Here is a 22,695-nt window from a genome sequence, read left to right on the forward strand (position 1 = left end):
GTTTTAATTTTGTAATAAAATACAAAGAAAGGTTTCTTTATGTTTTATTCCTTTATATTACCTATTCCCCAACCCATTATATTCTACAAGTTTCAAAAATAAATAGTTATGAGCATGACTGTATAATTATATTTCTGACTGGTATGAATCGTAAGAGATTCGTTAGTTTTAATAAACGGAGATAGCGAAGCCAACTTAGATCTACACAGATCGTAATATCCGAAAATAAACCGTCATTACAAGAAAATTTACACAATATACGCGATATGATTTTTTTTTTATTGCGCTCTATTTAAATCGGTTTCCTGCACACTCTGAACCGTAAGTAAATCGATTTTCAAATCATAACTCGAATGAATACCATCCATTGATACTCATCGTCGAATACAAACATTAATAATACCCGTTATTTCTCAATAACTACACATAATGAGAGTGTATCAACACGATGATCTGTAACAGAACAAATAAAAATAATAGATTATTAAAATTAAGTAATAATAAGAAATTTCAACAAGAATAACAAGCGAGACAATGAGTAATATAAAAAATAACAGTAATAAGTGAGATAATAGAATCAAACTTAAAAACAGATATCAAAATGATCAATAGTTAAACAATGTTAATATATAGTACGATTGTACACAAATAATACTCCTTAATGAGCACATTGAAGTCGAATAATTTCAAATGATAGTTGAATTCTCACCTTACTCAACACTCTATGAATGTAACGTAACCAACTGTAGCATAAAAATCTCAGACGATAGATAGAATATGAAAACCGATTTATCAAGAAGTATTGATACCGTAGTTGTCATCCCTATCTACGGATTAGAATATTCTGGGTGTATCACCCAGGTCTAATATATACATTATGAACTTTTTAGTCGTTTAACCTCCCCACTATTGTCCAACAGATTCACTGCCAGATGGTTCACGCGTGTATTTGGTCTAGATATGTAGTCCGCGCTTACCTTCTGGGTTTCCTCATGATTATATCGGATCCTTAGACAGTCGTTGACCTCAATATTCATTACGAACCACGGCACCTCCTTTAGGATACAAGGTATTTTGTTTTAGAATCGCTGTACGACCTCAATCTTGCTGTTACAAGTTGTTCCTCATAATTATAATATACCGAAGTTCTCTATCAGTAACATCTTACATAGCAATGAATTATTTTAGAGATAAATGAACCTAGCGTTCAGTTCCTCCTTTTTTTCTTTTATTTGATCCCTTCAGATCATACGATGATCTAGATGAAACCAGGAACCAAACAGTGTTCGTATCAGGTATATAAATACGTATTATCCAGGTGACTCGAGGGTAATCATCTCTCCTCATCGTAGACGTCGCGTGATTTGACTTAGCAGAATCGACTCTTATCATCGGTTTACACAGCCACACTCGATAAGATACAACGTATATTGCAGTTTACCCGAGGCTAGAGCCGCATCGCTCCATCAACCGTCAAGATTCCGGTATCATCCGCAGGACGCAAAGTGACATGGTCCGGATCGGGAAGAAATGTCTGCAGTGAGGTCAAACATAAAATCTAAACCTTGTGGAACATCGACTGAGTATTGAAATAGTTAGACGATTCCTGTTACAAGATAAATAGTTAGACGATACAAGTTATACATAACTTGTAAAAAACGTCCATCTAGGTAGCTATGTAGCAAAAAATGGTCGAGATAGCCGTGGCTTTACCCGGTAAAGAACACCACGTAGCCAACTTTGTCAAACTTAGATGTCCTTTCTGGACATCTAAGAAAACCAGCGATTATAAAATTATTTGTAATTCATTAGAACCGTTAATCACCGTTCAAATTTAATAAGTTTTATTTTTACTACAATTAAAAGTTGAGGTTTCTATTCCTCCGAACTCTGTCTTCATTCGAAGGCGCCGTTCGAATCAAAGTCAAAATATAATTTTTCAAACGCTACAAATTTCTGTACTACATTCTAGTAAGTTGACATTGGAAAGGGTCATCCGGTCGTAAAAATAGCGTCAAATCTCATCCGCCTCGTCCCATTAAAATTGGGGAAAAAGGGTTGAGAAAAACTAAGAGAAAATATTTAAGATTTATTATCTGATAGTTTATAGAATACACTAAAATTTTTTTTGTTTATTTAAAGCAGATATCAGATTGAATTAGATTTCAAAGTAATAAAGCGAATATTTTTTAGATTTTCTTTATTTTTTATAAATGAACTTCGGCAATAAAATGAAATTAAGATAAATTAAAATAGTTAAACTGAAAAGTTATTAGAAAGAGTATAAAAACCCTATTTTTTACGGTTATTATGAAGCGAGTTATTAAGCTTTAAATTCATTGAAGATATGACGTTTTTTGTAATACACAGATATAGTGCGCACATTATCACACATATATTTGTAATAGTTAAAAAAGAAAAATGTGAGATTAAAAAAAAAAAAAAATAACATCGGTAGGTGTACTTATTTTAATGTATCACAAGTTTACAAAGTTAAAAGTTTTACAAGCAAGATCTATTTATAGATGGAGAAGGATTAAAGGGGAGAAAGCGGGTATATTAAAAAAGAGGGTAAATGTTTGATGATGAAGGATAGATACGGAAAGGGTAAGAAAGAAACCTTTGACGGGACACGCAGATGTCATGTCTTTGATCTCTTTTAAGAATTACACTACTTTCTCAGGTCACACAAATAATATTGAAGTTTTATTAAACAGTTTACGTTATTTGGAGATGTTTAAAAGCGACTTAAAAACATTTAAAAAAATGAATTATATAATTCTATCGTTCACAAATCATTTTGTTTTTAGACGTTATATATTTAACAATGTTACCGACTAAGAATCTTTAAGTTAAAGAGTAAAGTTAACAGAGAGCACAAAATAGATATGATACTTGAGAAGAGAATTATGCCGTTGATTTATACGAAGTAAATAATAGAGTCGGTAATGTCAGACGTTACTTAGTTTGAGCCGAGCTCATCGCATCAATTTTAACAGCGATCAAAGAAGAGAGTTTAGAAGGAGAACGAAAACATACGAGCGAGTGAAAGGGTAAGATACAGATTCGTTTAAACCTCTTTGATGACAGAACAGAAATAAGTTCAACGGCAACATGCTTTTAAGCGACTCAAAAAAAAAACTAATATACAATTATCATAACACAAAAATTAAATTTTCTATTAAATACGACTAAATCCATCATATTAACTACTTAAAATACACTAATCCTATATTTATCTTAAACTGTTGGCAAAAACAAGAATATAATTTACATTTTATAAATGAATAAATAATAATCTTATACACCTTAAAATAGATGAAAAATCCTTGTTTGCTTGTAAACAACAAACAAGTCTATTAGAGTTAATGTTTTAACCTAGCGGTGCTTACAACTGTTCTGGATTATAAATATCTTACATAAGTACAACTTCGATTATCGGTCAGCCAAATAATAATCAATTTACGGATCGAAAAATGAGAAATTTAAATAAAAATTACAGAAAAATAAACTTGAAACGATATTTGACAAAATCTATGTATCAGTAAGCTTTATATTGACTGTTATAAAACAGGAAAACCTTTACTGGAAAATTATTACCTCATAATAAAAAAGGATTTGCAGAAGAATAACAAGAATAAGCTGCATGGATAGGAAAAGAAATGATCAAATGTTAGCAGAAGTGAGAGGAGATCCTTGCTAAATGTTATACGAAGAAGAAGAGCGATAGGAAATGTATGTACTACGACATGACCAGTTCTTGACCAATATATTTGAGGGCGAAGTTTTGGTTAAAAACCTAGAGGTAGACTGAGACCAACCTTTATCAATAACGTTAAAGAAGAGATGGGCCTAGGTTCATATAATGACTTAAAGAGAGAAGCAGAGATGAGAGTAACGTTGCTAAATCGACAAGGCCTTTAGTGAATGATAATGATAGTAAAATAAAATTTATCACGTCAGAAAGAGATTCTACTGTATTCTTATATTCTTAAATGCCATTTTCAAGCACTATTTCATATTCCTACTACATATCCAACTATTGTAAACATTTATACATCTAGCCACCGCAAAACATGTGACTTTTCTATCGTTTCCAAGCCGCATAGTAATCGCAGATAATGACCGAGGTAAAACAAATTCTAAAAAACCCAGCATTCTACTAATTTTCATGAGTTATGTAAACAATTCTGATTGTCCAACAACTTTAGACGTTCTACATATTTCTCTCCTTTGTAATAAATCGGCTAAAGATACCTCGGCAGAATGAGTGATCAACAGTTGTCGACGACAAGCTACATGTTTATTAAGCTAGTATATTGCCGTGGAAGTTTTCGGAGTAAAAAGGCGACTGCACTGCCGAGGGCATGGATCCCATGTAGCCGTGAGATGTAGCGGCATCTCGACGATGGTATAAAGCAATTAAATGTCACGCGGGACTCTGCGATGAAGCTGAGTGGGAGTAGGAGGTCTGTCCGTCTCTCCCTTGTAGACTAGACCGGAATCCATAAATTAACCTAAGTCTGGAATATGAACTAAGTTTGTAGTTCACTAAGGGAACTAGGACTAAATTTCGTTGTTGCGATTATTTTTGGTGGTATGTTTTTTAAATTTCCCTCGAATTTATGAGACATTTACAATAAAGTGGCTCATTAAAGATAGGATTAGGCGCGGGATTCGTTCTTCCGCGAGCTCGGTTAGCTAGTTAAAAGGGCAACGATGTAGGACATTCAAGATGTCGGGACGAGGCCTACAGAGAAGGCAAAAACTGAGTTTAAGAATCACCGATATAAATGTCTACCGAGGCATTTACATAGGTGGCATCCCAACGAGGCCTGGATTACTACTGTGAGATGTAAAAATTTAGAGGGCGAAAGACGACCCGTTAAAGCCTATCAGTGCTAGGAACGGGGGGGGGGGGGTGACGACCGGAAGCGACACAAGGCGGGCGTCTTCCCCTACGGGGTTGGGATGTCGTTGTAAAAAATTGGCCGATGAAGAAACTGTATATTGTCGTATGTAATCGGGCAGACCAGATTAATGGTTGAATATCTCATGTCATACGACACTAATCTAGTATGCCTTTTGAATAACTCCCGCGTAACAGTCCTTTGATTTTCCTTGATTGTGTACGTTAGTCGCCAGTATGGTAGAAATTAAAATACCTTACCGATTAGCAAAGTTTTGGATAATGGTTTGGCGGAAATTGAGTAACGTTTCATATCCTTGAAGTAATATAGAATATTAACTGAATTTTTATCTATTTACTCTTCATCTTTCATTGTTGATTTGAATCCTTTACATTGCCTTCTTGATTACTTTTTCTTCGTATATCTGCATTATCACTTTTTTATTGTATATATATTTTTATTTTCCTGACTATAACGATATATACTGCTGCTATAGCTTTAGCTATAATGATCGATAAAAAAATATCTAAAAAATAGTTTGTTTTTTCTTATTTTTGTGCTGTAAGACTCTTTTTTTTTTATTTTTTAACAAAAGAAGATATAGATTTTAACAAATTGTAAATAATTTGCAAAAATAAATTAATTTCAATGCTCGCAAGGCCAAAAAAATCTATTTTTGTCAGATAAACGTTTGTACTAATCAACCGTATGTATGTTGCCCTGTTTTTGGTCTTATAATTACTAATCATTGGCCGATTTTCTTCAAAGTTGGCAGACAGACACTATCGCAGGGAGGGAGGGAGTTTGGTTTGGTTTGCTTGGAATTTCTCCCGCCACCACCCCATTCGGTCGCCCTAAAGCATAAGACCGAATGTCTGTCTCACAAACGGCTACTGAGCCTCGAAACAGTTTAGCGACCAGTACCCTAACATAGCTCCTAGAGCTTACCTAACAGCGTGAGCGGACTAAGCGCGGTGCCACACACCACCAGCTTACGAGTCCAACCGCTCACTTGTCATATATTTACTAAAATGGGTAGGCGCACCCTGTCAACTACTAAAAGTATATATGACATCCATAATAAAATTTATTTCGTTTAGGCAGCAATTCGCTGTCACGCCTAGGCCGCTGAATGCCAGCAAGTACCTATCCACCATAAAGTGGTTGGAGCCTTAATCTGGCTGGTAGCTACCCGTACCTCTCGGTTAGCTTTCTACAGCAGCGCGGTAGGAGTCTTTTCCCTCAGACGGTTGAACAAAGCAACCGCATCAAGGAACTCTCACACGGTCCTATAATGCAGCTCTCGCCACATTGACTCACCGCTTGTGAGTGGCCAATTTTCCCCTTGACCTCTAAGTTCCAGGGTGGTCCTGTTCTGTCCCCCCCCCCAACAAGAGCTGGCAGTCGAATATCATATGTTTGTTCGGTTGGACCTCCCCGCAGACGCACAGCTCATCAGCTGCCAGACGGAACCGAAGAAAATATTGATTTAAATTTACATGGTTGGAGAGCAACCATGGAGGGGAAGAATGTACTAAATTTTTGCAAAAAATTGGAAGAATGGGTGGTAGTGTATTGGCTAAAATAAAATTTCAGATCTTTACTGGGGCACTTGAGGAACAAAAAATATTTCTTACATAATTTGACGATTCTTTTATCAAGATCAAAAATTACAAAAATCTTTTATTTAATATTCACCCCTCCCCAAAAAATTAATTTATATATTTCTATTTTTTTTTTTTAGATATCTTTCTTTAGAAAAGGAGATAATGGAGTTTTTTTGCGTATATATTTTCTACATCAATAGACCTTCAAACCAGTATAAATTTTTTTGCTCACCCCAACTCCAATGGTCTGTGTTAACGAAGAATATTTTTTTAATTAAAAAAAAATTGAAATTTATATTTATCGCAAGTTACACACTGAATTTAAAATTAAAAAATCTGAACTTTTTATAGCCCTTAGTCTTTAAAATTTCCTGAAAAGAAAAATAAAGTTGCCAAAACATTTCCCCTTCATAAAAAATTATAGTTTAGAATTATGAATGTATTTTTGTATTTTTTAACCTTTAAAAAGTTATTTTTTAAATTTATTATCGCCACTTATGGATTATCTTCTTTAAAATTAATTTTACACGAATACTTCCTCTTGAGTATAAGAGCCCCAAGATGAAGAAAACGTTTTTTTTCTTTAATAAAAAGGAATATTACTTTATCATAAAAATACAAATAGAGATTAAAATGAAGAAATACCCAATTAAAAAAAATATTAAATGCCTAATTTAAATCTATTTTGAATTGCAAATTATGTTATACAATGAATTTCTAGACCAAGTTATCGCCGGTCAAGTTGTGAAATTCATCGCCGGATTTTTTGTTTCTCCAATTATATTTGTTTCAAAATTATTTTTTTATTTTAATTTAGCTTATTTTTTGTTGGTCAGATCTTTATTTTTATCTTGGTTTTAATTCTTGTGTGATCTTTTCCCAATATTAATTGCGTTTTCTGATACTCGTATGCCATTATTTCTAAATATTTTTTTTAAAATGATTTTATAGCTATTACTTTTATCGTAATTCATCATGGCTACAAAGTGAAATAATTTTTTTCTAATACGGGAGGAATGTACCGATTGTTTTTACACTTACAAAAAAATCAGTAAAACGTTTAAGAAAACTGACAATTTTCTTTTGTAAATAAAAAGACGGCTAAGATAAAAAGTTAACTAAACAGAAAAAGATATACACACACGCTTATCCACACACACATCTTTTGCGGAGCGGTAAATCTTATATAGAGATGGTTGAATACTGTTCAGACTTGACGTTTTTCATACTCTGCGAAAATCTCTAGCCATATTCCCACACATACGCATAGAGTTTATTCTAAACAAGAAAAAACTGTCAAATTTATTAAGAAATGAAAATAAATTAAATATAAGCTAGTGATAACAATTATATTCAAAGAGAAGGTTTTCGCACGATTCAAACAGAAGGTTTACGGCAGAAGGATTTCCTTTCTTTAAGATATATTTATATCAGAGTCAATACAAAAACTAAATAAGAACAAAATAATAGAACGAGGTAAAGCATAAATGTATAAAATTATTTTACTATATATAAATTAATATAAATCTGAAATGTAGTACACTGAAATTTTTGAGTTTCCAATCTTAAGATTTAAATATGATTTCTATTTTTTTTTCTTTACGCGTTTTACTCTATAATTTAAGAACTACTGATTCGATTTGAATAAAACCTTCATAGTTAGAAAGTTTGATTACGAAAAGCTTTTAAAGCTTTTAAAAAACTGGGAAAAGTTACCTCTCTTGGTAAAAATAATTTTAAACTATTTACTCACGCAGTTTGTGCTAAATTTTCAGAAAAATTAAAATATTTACAAGTACAAAAAATATAGTACAAATAGTTTGCAACAAATTTTATCTAAACATCCGTACTTCTTTTTTTTTTTTAATATTCTTTCTTACAAGAAAATTGTGAATTTTTATCTTTCAGACAAAGGTTATTGAAAATAATATTTACTTTAATTTTTGTACCTATTGATAAATCTACAGATGCAACAAAAACGATAAAATCGTTGAAAACCGTACTAATTTTAATTACGAAGTTCCTACTCCTTCCTAGATTTGAATAAAAGGAAATAGAGAGAAATCGAGGAATAGGTGGACTACGGAGATTTGACGTCGTCTTCTTTTCGAATGGGGAAAATGGTGGGACTAAACGAAAGGAACAGTTCAGTCAAGGTTTGGCGTTGAATATTTAATATCGCACGCTCTACGAATGATTTATTTGAGTTTCAGATTCAACACGAGTAAAGCAAGAATCCAGGTCGACCAATGAAGCTAATTTATCGCCCCCTAAAGCTGAAAACCCCCAAATCCTTCCGTGCATTTGATTTTCTTAATTTATAATAATATCTTCGAGTTTTCAGATAGCGATTTTTTTTAATTTCTTTTTTCAAATTTATAGATTTTTCCTGAGAAATTCTGTAGGCCTTTCACATTACATAATGCAAACCCGCCTTCCGGTAAACTACGGTTTTATAGTGTCCTAATTTTGAGTTTTTGGATAAAATATTTTGTTACAAATGCTCATATAAGATGATAAGTCACTTTCTTTATTTGTGTTCCAGCTTTTATTTCTGGTTTTAAAATCATTTATCCCTTATCATTAACGGAAGTTTTTTTTATTTTTTCTACACTACTGATCGATCTCTAAGGTAGTTCTAACTTGATTCTATGTACCAGTTATACAGATTTATAAGACCCCGCAGAAGGTCTTAAATCTGCGAGGTCAGAAATCTGCGAAGACCTCGCAGATTTATTATTAAAAACCCATATATTTAATAAAGAAAAAAAGGAAATGAATAGCGAGTAGTTTTTTTCGTTATTTTGTTAATTAATTCTAAACATATTATGAGAATTTTAAATTGATATAGTAATTTTTTACCAATTTAGAACAAAAGTACGTTTAAATTTTTATTAAACGATTATTTATCGCATAGATATATATTTCCTTAAATGTAAAATTGTATCGCCGTAAATATTAATGATTTCCGTGGCTGAGTGGTAGCGTCATTGTTTTTCAAACGGAAGATTCCCCAGGTTCGAGTACCGTTTAGGCATGGCATTTTTCACGTGTTAAAATATTCGCTGTCACCAATTATAGTAATTATTGGTTTTGTCGTTATTAATTGTATAAATAAATAGTGATGTCATTTTAACAACTTGTCTCCTGTACAGCGAATAAATTATTGTTTTTAGCTTGGCCTTTGGACTAGACGTAAATAGTTTATTGCGTCTAGCTTGACCTTGCACTTGAATCTGTAGACTAGTATATATCCACCTGTCACAATTATAAAACTAAGGTTATAAAGTTAGGCTAAATGTAACATATTGCAATATAGGCTACCGTAATTGCCAAAACCATTATGAAATGTTTTTTTATATGTTATAGCGGAACAGATAATGTAGATCAGTGATCTTCCAAACATTTTATCTTATCATGTATACATATTTAGGATTTTATTATATTTTGACAAAACAGAAATTTTAAAAGGGTATACATAATTGTACCCATCCAGCCAATTACAATCACGCCTGATATATCAGTTTTCTTTCATATTTGTACAGTTAATTTTAAATTATATTATGTCATACCACGTATAAATGAGCATATTTTGCATTCACTTATATTAATATTTATTTCATATTTCATAGATACATCACTGTACGGTATCTATAAAACACCCCTTATGTACCGTTGGTTATAAAATTAATAAGCCCAAACCTGCTATACTGTACTCCTAAAATAAATAGAAGTAATTGATCGTGAAATAATTGAATTTTTATACAGTAATGGAACGGAACGCAAGAATGGCGGGAGTTTCAATATTTCTCCCTACAGATCGCTGAGCCTGGACAATGTCCCTTCCTGCTGTATCTTTCTATTATCGGGCGAGTTGCATCGGTTATTTAGTGGCGGTTATAAATTTAAAATTTTATTTACGGACGGATTTGGTAATTTGCGTTCCTATCCGTATGGACCAGCGTGAAATTTATTTACCGGTTATGACCGTGGGAGACTAAGATTTTGAACCTAGTAATCCCGGCGTGATTCCCCTTCTGTCCATCCGCTGAAGTCCTTTCGGTACCATCACCTATGGGCTAGCAGGAATGCGCCTACCGGAGCCCTAGTTATATACAGTAAGAAACGCAAAACGAAAAAACGATGATATCTTAAGTAGTAACTTTATAAATTTCTCCTTTCAAATAAACTAAAACTCATTTTTGTATAATTTTATTGAAATATAGGCGTAAATATAAAAATTATCGAATAACGTAAGCGGTAGACTAAATTAAGTAATTAGTCTATCTGTGTCGATTACTCGCTAAAGGTAAAGCGTTAGTAGGAAGGTGTTGACCATAGGCGGGTCAAATTGCCAGACAGATAGACTGATAGAAAGACATACAGACGAATACATTTAGGTAGTTCAAGATGTTATTGAAGGGAAGGGGTCGATGGTAAATGGTGGAAGAGGAAACCCATTATGACAGGCAGCAGGCAAGCAGTAGGGCTGATAAACTTTCAGAGAGGACTGTACCGGTTGGTTGCATGAGTGGTCGCATAACAGCGGTCTCTTTGTACTCGGTGGAGTCGGCTACATCAAAAGCACCCGCCATTAAATGCACCGTCCTATTAAAAATATGAGTTTACACTCCAGTATTGCCATAATTATTATTATCATCTAGTATTGCATTGCTTGATGGTTTAATTTATAAGCAGCTTTTTTAATAGCAACCTTTTTATAACTCATTAAAAGTAATAGTTGTGTGTATTTTTTTAATAATAATATAATCAATTTTATCGTGAATTCACATCCAATAGTATTTCAAAACTTTTTTTTTAAATAATATGCAAATCGCTTCGGTAAAAATATCTCTGATTTCTTCATATCTTAAAAATTTATTTTTAAGAGTAATTTCTTCCATTTTTAATAAAAATTAACTTAATTAATTTATATTATAAATTCGGCTAATTATTTTTTCTTCCAAACAAAAAATAGGAATACAATTATAAGTAGATACTGTTTGTTACGAAACCATTATATTATGCGCTATATATTTGTCGATGAGTTTAAAGCTTACAATTTTATCCATAATAATGGTAAAAATTGGAGTTAATCTTATTTTATTCTTAAGCGCTTCTCTGCTAAACTAAATTATTTTCCTATATTCCTACTAAAATTGTGGTAAAAAAAACCCCAAAGATAAATCATTTGATTACAAAAAAGATTTTTTTAAAGATTCATAAAATGCCTTTTTAACTGACTAATAAATAGTAGTTAAGTGTTTTCATTATCTGATTGTACACACCAAATTTTAGATTTATCGAGGAACAATTTTCCGGTTATCAGGAATTTTCTAAGTAAAAACTACTTCAATTACGAACTGTTGTTTACTAAGCAATGTATTTTTGTGTGTTTCAGTTTTAAAAAAGTGACACCATATTTCAAATACAAAATAATTATTTCCATTTTATTTTATTTTTGTTTCTCTTTTGCTTCCTCTCGGTACGGTTTTTTTTTTCGAGTGTCGTGTATTTTGTCACATAGTCGATTAATTCACGATACAAAATTCTTTAAAACGTTTTTATCGTGGTTTAAGGTTCAAACTTTTTAAAGTTGTTCATTTACGTATGAATAGTTATGGCTGAATTTAAGTCTGTTGTGTAAGTAAAGAACTTCGAAGACAGTCGCCCAAAATTGTAAACAATCCGTATGATTTCACGAAGAAAGAATCTTAACCTGTTGGAAAATTAAAAAATGACAAGTATTTAATTGGTATACAAAGGTGTAAAGAGAGAACTGCAGCTGCCTGTGGTGTTTCCAGGAGTCATGCTCAAAGCATAAACCAACCGGGTTGTTCCAGTGGCATCTTCTCAAATCAGATGATTTGGAACTCGACAGTTCCAGCGTTCAAGTCCTAGTAAAAGCAGTTACTTTTACACAGATTTGAATACTAGATCGTAGATACCGGTGTTCTTTGGTGATTGGGTTTCAATTAACCACATATCTCAGGAATGGTGAACTGAGACTGTAGAAGGGTACACTTAATTTACACTCATACATATCATCGTCATTCATCTTCTGAAGTAATACCTGAAGGTAATTCCCGGAGGCTAAACAGGAAAAAGAAAAAAGTTCAAAACCTAAGAAAAGAAAGAATAGAACTTCTTCGATCTGAGAGGTCAGAATGTTCGTTCATCACCCCGAAAAAGAAACGTTCTAATTCAGTTACCGGATTAAATGATATTGATAAAGGTGTGGTTACGCGAACTGTGAATGAATTTCACTCAAAGATAGGGGAGCTGCCAATAGTTAACAAACTCTGTGTAGAATTGAAAATTAAAATTAATTTTAACGGCAGTGAAACTACTTTAAACTTACTGTATTTATTACGTCCTTGTGAAAGACGGAAAAAATGTTATAAAAAAATAAGGATTGTTAACTGTTTAATCTATATTACACTTAAAAAATGTAAGTCTGCTTGTCTACCCACCGTGGTGGGTAGTGGTGAACTCGTCTTCGCAAATCAGCTGATTTTGAAGTCGAGAGTTCCAGCGTTCAGGTCCTAGTAAAATCAGTTATTTTTACACGGATTTGAATGCTAGATCGTGGATACCGGTGTTCTTTGGTGGTTGGGGTGCAATTAACCACATATCTCAGGAATGGTCGAACTGAGACTGTACAAGACTACACTTCATTTACACTCATACATATCATCCTCTGAAGTATTATCTGAAAGGTAATTACCGGAGGGTAAACAGGAAAAACAAAGATCTTGGATACCGGTGTTTTTGGTGGTTGGGTTTCAATTAATCACACATCTCAGAATGGCCGACCTGAGACTGTACAAAACTACACTTCACTTACTCTCATATATACTATTCTCATTCATTCTCAGGTATTAATCTGACGGTGATTCCCGGAGGCTAAACAGGAAAAAGGTCTGTCTGCTAAAACATCATCTCCGAACTGTACAGCCAAATTTAATAGCAACAAGATGATGCTGTCTTCACTTCGATCAGGTTCCCTTTCAACATTTCAGAATACGCCCAAAAAGGTCATTCAAGATTCGAAGACTAATAGAACTTATGTTTGAAGACAATCCATCTTATTTTTTATATATCCATTAAATACTACCACAATCGTTGATTCTATCAAACCCTCAAGGCCACAAGATTAAGGAGTAGGTGTTTCAAAATTCAAAAACTACGGGACCAATTGATTCAATATATCACGCGTAAAATATATCCAAATAAAATATTCCCCTATTTGAATTTAATGTAATTTCGTTTTCAAATATTTTTCTCAGCCCAATTTAACAAGAAACGGTTTATGAATTCATTGCAATAATTGTAATAGAGGTGAGAGATAGCACAAAATTAGAAAGATACGCAGATAGAGTTACAAATCTTTTTTTGGTATTTTCAACAATTTAGGACTAACAATTTCCAGTTATCGGTCATTATGCAAGTAATATTTATTTCATTATTTCAGCCAAAATATTTTAAATATTAATACAAATGCGGTATCTTTCTAGTAAGGTGAACAGAAGACTTATGTAATAACGAAAGACAGCGTCTCCTAAGATAAGACGATTTATAATTAAATTCGTGATTAAATATTTGGCACCAGCATGGATGATGTATAGTAACTTCCAAAAAAAAATGTCAATTATTAGCTTATATTACGATCATCAGTACGCAAAAAGTTAAAAATGCTACATTAAAAAAAAGTTTTTAATGCTTTTACAGTGCTTTCCTGTCTGCAAACATTTAACGTTGTAATATATTACAATTATTTTTTTCTAAAATCATTTCGTTTGCGACGTAATAATGATTAATTTAAACCACTCATTGCATTATCTTAGTTAGCTTATCGATACCTAGATAGCACTTTTTTCTTTTAAATTATTATTCTTGATTTAAATGTCAATTAATTGGAAAATAGTTGCTAATTGAAAAATCATTAGTACAAAAATCCTCGAGCTAGACGAGTGCAATGAAAAGAAAACATTTGTTATAGGATATTTGATACGGATAATTTTAAAATATTTGCGTGTTTACAACATGATTAGTTTTATTTAAGTTATAAATTACTTAAATAAAAGGATGCTTTCATTTATTTATTTTTTGAAAACATAAAATACTCCTTAATTTTTTTACCAAGTGAAATTATCTAGCTTTAACTCACAGGCAAAGATAACGTTACTAGGATAGTTACATAAATTTGTAATTTTTCTAACTTATTTCTGAACGGTTTTTTTTTACTCAACTAATTTTATATTTTATTCATTAAATCTTTCTTATTATGTCTATTTAATAAGAAAATAATTTTTTTTTTTTTTTTTTTTTTTTGTCTTCAGTCATTTGACTGGTTTGATGCAGCTCTCCAAGATTCCCTATCTAGTGCCAGTCGTTTCATTTCAGTATACCCTCTACATCCTACATCCCCAACAATTTGTTTTACATACTCCAAACGTGGCCTGCCTACACAATTTTTCCCTTCTACCTGTCCTTCCAATATTAAAGCGACTATTCCAGGATGCCTTAGTATATGTGGCCTATAAGTCTGTCTCTTCTTTTAACTATATTTTTCTAAATGCTTCTTTCTTCATCTATTTGCCGCAATACCTCTTCATTTGTCACTTTATCCACCCATCTGATTTTTAACATTCTCCTATAGCACCGCATTTCAAAAGCTTCTAATCTTTTCTTCTCAGATACTCCGATCGTCCAAGTTTCACTTCCATATAAAGCGACACTCCAAACATACACTTTCAAAAATCTTTTCCTGACATTTAAATTCATTTTTGATGTAAACAAATTATATTTCTTACTGAAGGCTCGTTTAGCTTGTGCTATTCGGCATTTTATATCGCTCCTGCTTCGTCCATCTTTAGTAATTTTACTTCCCAAATAACAAAATTCTTCTACCTCCATAATCTTTTCTCCTCCTATTTTCACATTCAGCGGTCCATCTTTGTTATTTCTACTACATTTCATTACTTTTGTTTTGTTCTTGTTTATTTTCATGCGATAGTTTTTGCGTAGGACTTATCTATGCCGTTCATTGTTTCTTCTAAATCCTTTTTACTCTCGGCTAGAAAATAATAAAATCTTAAAATGATAACTGAAATCGTAAATAACTGGAATAATAATTTACAACTTTGTCAATGAGAGTAGGGTTAAATTTTATTTTTACATAAATGCCGTGAAAGTCAGTATTATCAAAGCCTGCTTTTTATATATAATGTGAATAATATGTCGCAATAAGTGTTTACAAATATTTGCGATCAATCTACATTAAATCGAGCAGTTTATTTCTATAAAGCAGAACTTCATTACTAGATTCATTTGATAAATCCGGTGGTGATGAAACAATTCCGTATTTCACTCAAATTATTCAAGTTATGAGAAACCTAATGACCACATTACCAAACATGAATTGTTGCAAGAATTCAATTGAAAAAAAAAAATAATTGAATCGAGGTTGTTTCAAGAAAAAGGAATTAATTGAAATATTTTTAATTTTTATAATAAACTAAATAAAACTTTTGAATAAAGTTAATAACTAACGTATTTTAAACATTAGTTTATTAACTAAGCCGATAAGAATTCCAGCTGAGATGTTTAGTATTTTAAGAGGATTAATGTAATTTTTTAACAGCGTAAATTTAATAGAAAAAAGTATAAGTAACATTATAAACTGTTATTAAATACATAAGGGTATAGTATTTATCTTTCTTTTTTTACCCTTTTTTTGTGTGGATGTCCTCGTTCGTATTGTAGAGAATTCACCAACCGTGTTAAACGTCAAAAAGATACCGGCCTAGTTTTAACAGGAAGTAGCAAAGCCGTAACGTTGTAGCATTGAAGGTTTCTCGGTATCACCTTTGAAAAATCACTCATTTAGTTTGATCTCTTTGATCTCGCCGCTTTTACTGACCGTACTCTGGTTATAAGCTTACTTTACTGCGTTGCATAATAAAGTTATATCGTAATGGTATTTAATTCTATAATAGTATTAACCGGTTTGCTCAAGTATTTTCCTTGAATCAATTTTGTTGTAATAAATGTTAATATGTAATTTCTATAAATTTAAATCGGTATGTTTTTTTAGTAATTAAATCAAGTAATTATTAAGTAGGAAATTATATTTTCATCGGTTATGTACACCGCGAGCAAAAAATATTTAACAACTAAGATTTACAAAATATTATATTATATCGGCAGAGTTAAAAAAAAAAAACAGATATTTAAATCACAAAAAATACACTATTTTTGCGAGAGGAAATCGATTTCAAGTTTGAAATTTAAAAAATAAAAAATTGTGAAAATGGTTAAAATTTTACTTGCTTTGCTTTAATCTTTATCCTGTCACACATTTTGCTGTACTCGAGTGACGAATGTACAACATATAATAAAAGCTTGTTTTGTTTGGATGGAAACAGGGCAATTAGACGAAGTAAATTTTTTCCTAAAAAATTTTCATAAGAGCTAAACAGCACCACCATATGAAATTTCATTATGTTTTTCATTTGGATTCCAAAATTATTTAATGAATAATGTTTCCAAAACACAAGCTTTAGGGCTTTTCTGCATTGAATTATTCAATAAAAAAAAAAGAATAAATAAATAAGAAATATTTTGCTAGAATGTATCCTCCACCGAGTAAATCGCAAAAATCTTTCTGCCAAAAATAAGGTCGGAATTCCCGTTCGTAAACTCAATAAATATATCCAGGAAAAATATTAATAAAGGTTTACGATTTTTTTTTTAAACAAAAGGGGGAAAATCTAGGTGACCGGTTTATAGTTTAGTTTGATACTTCCATCCTCCGTAAAATTCCGAAAATGAACGAGGATCAACCTTAAGGAAGACCAAACCACTCCTGTCATGATCTTCAGTTGCCGGAAGAAAAACGATTTTTCTGTAGAATTTCCATTCAGGAGCCATTCGCAGACTGGATAGTTTGAATCGGCTATCTCCTTTAATGGTGATTGAAAGAAAGAAAACCGACCGAGTTGGGCGGTTTTGTTTGTTCAAGAGACGTATTCCTGCCGAAAGAAGTCATCCTTTCGCATCAGAAATCCTTTTTCTTTATTCCTAATCTTTTCATTTTCATTTTGGATTCTGTTTTTGTAGCTCTATGTATATATATGTTCCGCCAGATTATATAGAGAATAAGGGAGTCTGTGGAATTTTGGTTGTTTACCCCGGTCCAATATGTTGTTCTTTAATGATCAAAAATAAGAGAAAAGAGTAGACGGTTCGTTAGAGAAAAAATAATTTTCTATCCGCATACAGATCCCGGAACGAGGAAAATAATTCCGCCCAAAAGAATTTTCCAAGGTTTCCTTCAGAAAGTGAGCGACCACCGGTCTAAAGAAAGCTCCGAGATCGGGTTATCTTCACAGAAGATGACCTAAATATAACAAAATGTTTTTCAACCAGATTTTACCGAATAAAATAAAAACAGACAAATAAATTTCAACGATACACTGATTTTCGATGCAAATAGATTTTTAGTCAAATCGTTTATAACATCTGGATGATCACGACCAATTTATCTCCGCAAGCCCTATTTTCATGACGTAAAGAATAGTCATCGACTGTTGACAGTCCAAATTATATTTAATGACGTGTAGTCATTGACACTCTCAGATTGCAGTTATTCTGTAATTTGAGAGCAAATTAGCTTCCTTTCGGTTTGCAAATAATACCAAAAATGTTATAATATTTATGAACTTTTAACGTGGATTCAACCAAAAACACTGGAAAATAATCCGGGCTAATCACCGTAGCTGTTGATGCCCGTTCATTCATAAAAAAATAAATACTAATAATCATTTCTCTACCTCGTCATAAACGTCATGGAATCATTAGGAATTCGGCATCTGTTTATCATCACCTACTTTCCTATCGCTTTACCGGAAAACAGACAAGGCTTTCTTAATGAAAATCTTTCATCTGTCCCAAAAATTTTGTAATGGTGAGAAGTATGAAATTAACTACGGTAAAGATTGTTCAGCCCCGTTCTACTGTAGGTTAAATCTTTTCGTATCTCTTAGATAGGTGCCTATATTATTAAATATGAAATCATCTTAACTTTCTTTTCGAAGTATGTCTAGACGAAGATACGTAACTAAAAGCGGCCAAGTTGTTGAGCCCTAATAGGAGAGCTAATAATCGAGACCAACTCGAAATAATTTTAAAACTTTTTTTTTAAGTATGAGAATTTTTTTATGGTGAGAGTAATGAGTGATAAAATTACTTTTTATTTCCACCGGGTGCATGCATCAAATCACATGACTGCGTTGACGTATTACATCGTTAACGTATTCATAAGTAAATTACTTATTTCTGATTATTTAAAATGAATCCTTTATATATACTACTTTTTATACACACGCTTGGTGTGAATAAAAAGAGAAGCGCTGTTGGGATCGCTCATCAAAAATTCTTTAAAGCAAAGGAGGTGTGACAAACAAGTGGACGGCAAACACAGAAATCCTTTGAACATGAATCTGTAGTTAATTTAACAACAACCCTATGTATCATCCTTTTTGACCTTCTCCCTATACCCTTTCCAATGATACTTCCAGCCTCCTTAGCCGCACTTTAAACAATTCCCTCCAGTCTGATAACTTCCAATCTCACACTACAATCAACTGAATATTCTTATTTTTATGCTCCCGCACTCATATACATACATATATATATTTATATATTTTTTGTCCCTTCTCACATAAAATTACTGCCTATTAATTTAAAAAGGATATCAAATTTCAGTATCCTACGTTATAACTATGTATATAGTCTAATTCTAAATTAACAAATAAAGAGAAAAATTATCACAGTAATATCTCATTAAAAAATCAATAGAAATTCAATCCTTAATATACATTTGTCAAAACTTGAAAATACGTTAATTCCACCCTTGGTTCCGCAATTCCAAAATTTGTTTGATTCCTTACTTGAATATAAAATAGTAGTCTTTATAGCCAACATATTTCCACCGCTTTTTTTATCCTTCATAACCAATTATATTTTATCATGTAAATCTGACGATGTGCATGTATATTTAAAATGACGAAAGATGGTAAGTATTAAATAAATTCGAACGGTAAATCAATAATGTTTACTTTTCTATCATTATTAGCTTTAGATCTATGTTGCAAGAAGGAAAGTATGGTAATCAGTAATTTTTTTTTTATTTCTCAACGTTTCACGAGCAAGGGGCCCCCAAAATAAAAAAATGGGGTTAATTTTCGTACGTGTATTGCGGTATTAGAAGCTTAATAAGTTTTAAGTGAATAAACTAATCTGTGAAGAAATCTTGTTGGGGAGACTTGGGGATATGGGGCAATTTGTTGGTGACGTTTTGGGATTAATGTCTTCAGAAAATAGAAGAGATGTGGGGGATCTATTTTCCCAAAATTTTACAAACATAGCTTTATATTAATTTCAGTACATGTGTTCATGTTTATCTTACCATTACAAAAATTTTTCCCTAAATTTACCAATTCCCCAAAACTCGAAAATTGCGTGTTTTATTTTTTTCTATCCTTTTATTTATTGTATTTTTTTAAAATCCTCCTAGACATAGTAGCAATGCAAACGATCCAAAAAACCATACGTTTGGAACAATATTGTGGGTGGGGGAGCCGATCAAAGCTTAAAATATAGTTTTTTATGAATTTTTCGAAACTTCTTTTTTGTTTATACATTTAAAAGTTTAAATAAATTTTTAATTATAATTGAATAATAATGAATAATAATAATAATAATAAGAGGCGGCATCGGTTGTAGCTGGGGTGTCCCCTATAGACTTACAAGGGCAAATGAGAGCTTCATTTGGCCGGACGGGACAGAAAGGAAGCAACTGACGGTCTCTACGTGGTTTGGCGTGACAAATGGTGGAATTCGGACAAAGAAAGGTGGACCTATGGGCTTATCAGCGACGTCAGGAACTGGGTGGAGCGAAATTATGGTAACACAGGCTACGAATTCACCCAGTTCCTGGCTGGACATGGATGTTTCCGGGACTATCTGTACAGGATGGGGAGATGCCATACAAATCACTGTCATGATTGCGACGGACTGGATAGAGCAGAGCATGTGTTTTTTTGCCCTAGATTGCGCGACTTAAGAGTAATGCTCAAGGATCAGGGTGTGGAGGGGGCCAACAATATAATAGAGGTGATGCTCAGCAATAGCGGCAAATGGGATAATATCACGACTACGATCTCATCAGTGATAGGAGAGAAGACCAATGAAGAAAGGCGACGACAGGCTGAACAGATGCGGATCAATGGAGGGAGACATGGAGTTTGATGACATGTGATCAAGGGGGCCAGCTTTGGGGGGTAGGGGCTCCTCGGAGTCGTCACTCGTCGATCGCCCACTGGGGACGCCTTCCGGTCATCCGGATAGGGAGAGTAGAGTGCCTTGTGATCATGCAGGAACTGTACATACCATACGGCTTAGATCCGGCCCCTGCTTGATAAGAGGGGAGGTTTTTAGCGGGTGAGAACCCCGCACTGTCGTCAGCCCTGGCCTGATGGCGGCTGGCAGAGCTTTTTCCTCCCTCTACGAAAAAAAAATTAATGATGGAATTTTATTGCAATAAAAATTAGAATAAGTTCAATTCATAAAAATAAAATCCTATCATAATTATACAACACTAAAATAATATTCCATCATAATTCACTCTCGCCCCCCAAGAAAAAACATTTGGTATTTTTTTTGTTGTTGTATGTTTTTTAGTGGATTTTTTCTTTTTCTTCCATCTAACATACTAAACGTAGAAAAATCAAAAAAATTTGGAGGGTGATTTTGGAGATAGGATAACAAAAAATAAATATTTTTTGTTGTTAATTTTTAAAACTTTTTTTTGTTTATTTAAACACATAATGATAATTTTACAATAAAACTTCATCATAAATTTCTCCCACTTCAGAAAAGAAATCGTAGGTAACTTTTTTCTTGAATAATTATTTTCTCATTTTATAAGAAGAAATAACCATTGCCGATTTTTTTAATCTTTTAATGTTTTGGTTGTTGCTAGGAGGTTGATTGCCAAAGGATTTTATTGTGTTTCTAAATTTTGGAAAAGATTTTCTCTAATTAGAATAATTTTTTTGTAATCACTGGAATTTTAAAAAATCATGTAAAATTTTGTTTATAATCTACTACGGATTACCGGTGACGGGTTTTGACTGAAAATATTAATTCATCTAGTAGAAATTTTTTTCGACACAATTCAACATACTGTTACGTTATTAATAAAGAAGTAACAATTAGGGTTTTTCAAAAATTTATAACTGTCAGCATCAAGTCTCGTGTTACACTGACTTTTTATTTTTTTAATTATATATTTTATTGCTGGCAAGTTATTTAGGTATGCGACCTCCGTAACGGAGTAGTTACGATTCTTCCGGATATATTCAGATTCAAATTCCCATCAAGCATAGCATTCTTAATAATCTGATCTGAATGATAATAATATAAGTTATAGGCCTAAATATGAGGTGTTGGAAAAGACCGAATAAATTATAGAATCACCATATTAAATGATAAAATCATGTAAATGAATTTAGAATAAAATTGAGATATTGAATTTATAACTTCTACAGAATAAATAAGTTTCGTATTATTAATTTGATATATTATGTTTGTACATAATAACCATTTCAATATTGCATTGAAATATGAGGCGATAAAATGGACACATTAATAAACATATTATCAGAGCTGCCTTGTATAAAAGTAGATTATTTTTCTAGTAAAAAATACTCTTCAAGAAATGAATATATTAACATAACAAGTAATAATTTTATTTTTATTTTTTTTAGCAAATATTAATGAAGAAGACAACTTAATTAAGCGAATAGTAAACTCATAAATTTAATTCAAAAAAAGTTTATAACTATCAATTTAAATAAAATCAATCGTCAGAAAACTGACTTTTGACTGAAAAATAATTTTCATTTTAAGATCAAGTTTATTAATAACAATGAGACGAGCACGTTAAGAGATAAGATGATATACATGATGAAAATCATATATAAATATCAGTACGTACATACGAAGCTAACATACTTTTTATTATGTTTTATAGATAAAATAAAAACAGGATAGGTTAAAGTATCAGTAGCGTTCAAGTTTTATTTTCTGATTATAACAAATCTATATGT

The 22,695-nt window shown here is 32.2% G+C and overlaps 1 long non-coding RNA gene across 1 annotated transcript in view; it reads right to left on the minus strand.

Moving 5' to 3' along the window:
- Positions 1-363: 363 nt before the first annotated feature.
- The window catches only part of LOC142322452 (uncharacterized), a 445,013-nt gene continuing 422,681 nt past the window's right edge, over positions 364-22,695 (minus strand). Inside the window, exon 3 of the long non-coding RNA XR_012755875.1 lies at positions 364-453. This is a non-coding gene — a long non-coding RNA (uncharacterized LOC142322452). The remainder of the gene's footprint in view (positions 454-22,695) is intronic.

Source organism: Lycorma delicatula, chromosome 3 (assembly GCF_047948215.1).
Source record: "Lycorma delicatula isolate Av1 chromosome 3, ASM4794821v1, whole genome shotgun sequence".
Lineage (NCBI taxonomy): Eukaryota > Metazoa > Arthropoda > Insecta > Hemiptera > Fulgoridae > Lycorma > Lycorma delicatula.